The sequence below is a fragment of the Chiloscyllium plagiosum genome, chromosome 1 (genome assembly GCF_004010195.1).
Source record: "Chiloscyllium plagiosum isolate BGI_BamShark_2017 chromosome 1, ASM401019v2, whole genome shotgun sequence".
Classification (NCBI taxonomy): domain Eukaryota; kingdom Metazoa; phylum Chordata; class Chondrichthyes; order Orectolobiformes; family Hemiscylliidae; genus Chiloscyllium; species Chiloscyllium plagiosum.
This window is the reverse complement of record NC_057710.1, coordinates 94,131,798-94,136,588: the sequence shown is the minus strand read 5'-3', so window position 1 is coordinate 94,136,588 and position 4,791 is coordinate 94,131,798.

Here is a 4,791-nt window from a genome sequence, read left to right as displayed (position 1 = left end):
TGGAAAACATTAAGATTGATAAGTCCCCAGGGCCAGACCAGATTTATCCTAGGCTGCTCCAGGAAGCAAGAAAGGAGGTTGCTAAGCCGCTGGCGAAGATCTTTGCCTCCTCACTCTCCATGGGAATCGTACCGGAGGATTGGAAGGAGGTGAATGTTGTTTCTCTTTTCAAGATGGGTAATAGGGGAATCGCTGGTAATTACAGACCAGTCAGTCTTACATCTGTGGTCAGCAAAGTTTTGGAAAGAATTCTGAGGGATAGGATCTATGACTATTTGGCAAAGCACACTGTGATTAAAGGCAGTCAGCATGGCTTTGTGAGGGGCAGGTCATGCCTCACAAATCTTATTGAGTTCTTCGAGGAGCTGATAAGACAGGTGATGAAGGTCAAGCAGTGGATGTGGTGTACTTCAGCAAGACATTTGATAAGGTTCTCCATGGTAGGCTCATTCATAAAGTCAGGAAGTATGGGATACAGGGAGATTTGGCTATCTGGATTCAGAATTGGCTTGCTGACAGAAGGCAGAGCGTAATTGTAGATGGAAGTATTCTGCCTGGAGGTCAGTGTTGAGTCGCGTCCCACAGGGCTCTGTTCTTGGGCCTCTGCTCTTTGTAGTTTTTATAAATGACTTGGATGAGGAGGGTGAGGGGTGGGTTAGTAAATTTGCAGATGATACAAAGGTTGGAGGTGTCGTCGATAATATCGAGAGCTATTGCAGGCTGCAGCGTGACTTAGACAGGATGCAGAGCTGGGCTGAGAAATGGCAGATGGAGTTCAATCTGGATAAATGTGAAGTGATGCATTTTGGAAGGTCGAACTCAAATGCTGAATATAAGATTAAAGACAGGATTCTTGGCAGTGTGGAGGAACAAAGAGATCTGGATGGGCAAGTACATAGATCCCTCAAAATTTGCAACCAAGTGGATAGGGTTGTTTAGAAAGCATATGGTGTTTTGGCTTTCATTAACAGGGGGATCGAGTTTAAGAGTTGTGAGGTTTTGCTACAGCTCTACAAGTACCTGGTGAGACCACACTTGGAATATTGTGTCCAGTTCTGGTCGTCCTACTATAGGAAAGATACAGAGGCTTTGGAGAGGGTGCAAAGAAAGTTTACCAGGATGCTATCTGGATTGGAGGGCTTGCCGTATGAAGAAAGGTTGAGTAAGCTTGGACTTGTCTCTGTGGAGAGAAGGAGGAAGAGAGGAGACCTGATCGAAGTATACAAGATAATAAGAGGAATAGATAGAGTCAGTAGCTAGAGACTCTTTCTCAGGGCAAGATTGACAGGTACGAGGGGTCATAGTTTTAAGATATTAGGGGAAAGGTATAAAGGAGATGTCAGAGGTAGGTTCTTTATGCAGAGAGTTGTGAATGCATAGGATGCTTTGCCAGTGGTGGTGGTGGAAGCAGAGTCATTAGGGACATTTAAGCGACTGCTGGACATGCACATGGATAGCAGTGAGTTGAGAGGTGCTTAGGTTAAGTTATTATATTTTACATTAGGATTAAACCTCGGCACAACATCGTGGGCCAAAGGGCCTGTTTTGTGGTGTACTTTTCTATGTTCTATGTCATACAACTGACGTGATGTATTGGACAAACCTAGATTCACTTAGAATGGGTTGCTGGTTTTGATTGATTAATATGTAAATCCCAGAACTTCTTTCAAGTCACATTCCAGAGATAACTTAAGGTTTTAGAAAAAACGGGTGACATCTCAGCCCAAACAATGCATTAAAGGTGTGAGGTTAGAGTCTGTCTGTATTCCAACCTTGAGTCAGACTGGTTCTATTTCCAAAGTAGGAATTTATAAAATGTCACATGGATTGACTGCCTACAAAGTCTGTATCGGCAGATCTAATCTGGCACCTTTAATGCATTGTCTGAGCTGAGATGTCACTTTATTTTTATAAAATCTTAAGTTATCATGGCGATGTGGCTTGAAAGAAGTTCTGAGATTTACACATTAATGAGTCGAAACCTGCAACCCCATTCTAAGTCTTAAAGACTTAACAGCAATCTAGATTTGTTCAATACATGACATCAGTTGTATGACACTTTGATCTTTTACTATAAATTCTGTGTCCTATGATCCTGCTCCACTAACTACCTGATGAAGGAGCAGAACTCAGAAAGCTAGTACTTCCAAATAAACCTGTTGAAGTGTGTTTTTTAATTTTGTCCTATAACTAAGCCAATTCTGTATCCAGTTTGCCAGTTTAGCCCTGATACCATGTGATTTTACCTTTTGTACCAGTCTGCCATGAGGGACCTTGTCAAAGGCTTTACTGAAGTCCATGTAGACAACATCAACCACCTTTCCCTCATCAATCGTCTTCATCACCTCCTCAAGAAAACTCGATTAATTTAATGAGGCACGATGTCCCTCACACAAAACCATACTGTTTACCACTAATCAGTGATAATCACTGTTTATCAGTAAGTGTGTATAGATCTTGTCCCTGAGAATCTTTTCCAATAATTTCCATACCACTAATGTGAGGCTCACAGCTTATGATTCTCTGGATTATCTCTGTTACCTTTTTTAAATAATGGGGCAACATTAACTATTCTCCAGTCCTCTGGGACCTCACCTGTGGCCAAAGAGGATACAAAGATGCCTGTCAATGCTCCAGCAATTTATTCTCTTGCCTCCTTCAATATTCTGGGATAGATCCCATCAAGATCCGGGGACTTATCCATCATAATACTTTTTAAGACGCACAACACCTCTTCCTTTTTAGTAGCAACTTGGTGTAGAAATTCGACACTCCCTTCCCTGAGATCATCCTCCACCAATTCCTTCTCTTTGATGAATACTAACACATAGTATTCTTTTAAGTCCTCACCTACCTCTTCTGGCTCAACACACAAATTCCCTCCTTTGTCCTTGAGTGGGTCAATCCGTTCCCTGGCTACTCTCTTGCTTTTTATGTATATATAAAAAGCCTTGGGATTCTCATTAATCCTGTTTATTAATGATTTGTTATGACCCCTTTTAGCCATCCTAATTCTCATTCATCTCCTGCCCTTGTCCTTCTAGGCAATAGTGGTTGCAAGTTTGGAAAATACTGTCAGAGGAGCCTTGGTGAGGAACTGCATGGTATCATTGGTAACTATTGTTGCTGTGCTATATCAATGGTAGAGCGAATGAATGATGATAAATGGAATGCTGAGCAAGCGACTTGTTTTATTGTGGATACTATTAAGCTTCTTGACTGTGGTTGGACTGTACCACCAGGCAATTGGGCTATAAGACATTGCACTCCTGACTTTTGTCTTACAGATTGTAGACAGCTTTGGAGACATGGGAGGTGAATTGCTTGCCACAGAATGTCCAGCCTCTGATTTTTGTAGCCATTGACATCTTGACACCAAGAACAGCTTTGTAAGAATCCTACTCATTGACTACAGTTCAGCCTTCAACACTATTATCCCCTTAAGACTGATTACTAAACTTAGTGATCTCAGACTAAACCCCACTCTCTGCAATTGGATCCTCAGTTTTCTGACTCACAGGCCACAGTCAGTGAAGACTGGGGACAATATTTCATCGTCACTAACACTCAACACTGGAGCCCCCAAGGGGTGTGTACTCAGCCCCCTACTGTACTCACTGTATACCCATGACTACGTTGCCAAATACCAGACTAATGCCATTTACAAGTTCACTGATGACACCAACATAGTCAGTCGAATCTCAGATGACGATGAAACAGACTACAGACGGGAGGTGGAAGACCTGGAAAATTGGTGCACTGAGAACAACCTAGCTCTCAATGCTAGCAAAACCAAAGAACTCATTATTGACTTTCAGTGGGATGCTTTTCGCAAAGTAGAGCGGCGGGAGCTGGGCGGAAGTTCAGACGGAGCGCAAAGCCGGTCGGGAAGGTAAGTGATTACTGTTAGAGTGGGTGTGTTCTAAACCACAGGTCCTACAAAGTAGGGTCTCCCTCCCTCCCTCCTCCTCTAACCTTAATTAAGAGTCCACAGACGTGCCACAAAAAGGGGGTCTAAGGAAGTTTAGATCGAAGAGTGAGGCTTCAGCTCAGGACTCTTTGACAAGGAGGTTGAGTGAAGTAATTACACCACAGTTGAAGAGGGTGAAGACATGACTGCCCAGCTGGTTCAGTGCGCTACGTGCTTGATGTGGGAGGTCAATGACTCTGGTGTGTCTGGCTCGTATATGTGTGGAAAGTGTGTGCACATTCAGGAATTGACCGAGCATATTGCAGCGCTGACGAAAGAACTCGAAGACCTTAGGCTCATCCGAGAAAACGAGATCTTTCTGGACAAGACCTTCAGCGATGTTATTACACCAATCATGCCAGAAGAGAGCAGAAGAGAGCAAATGATAAGGAAGGCAGAGAGGAGACAGGTGCAAGACACCCCGAGAGAAGTACCTGTCAGGAACAAGTTGAAGCTTGAGGAAGCAGAGACTGATGACACTGCCAGCTCGCAAGGCGGCCAGGTCTGTCAATCAAAAGTTGCCGCAGAGGCAGAGCGGAAGAATCAGACATCGCACAGAGCCGTGGTAATAGGGGACTCCATCGTGAGAGGAACTGACCGGGAGTTTTGTGGCAGCAGACGGGATTTAAGGATGGCGTGTTGCCTTCCTGGTGCCAGGGTGAAAGACATCGCGGACAGAGTGCAGGAAATCCTCAAGGATGAGGGTGAAGAGCCAGAGGTGGTGGTACATGTCGGCACAAATGATGTCGGGAAGAAGAGGAGGAACATACTACAGCGGGACTTCGGAGAACTAGGAAGAAGGCTGAAAAGCAGGACATCCA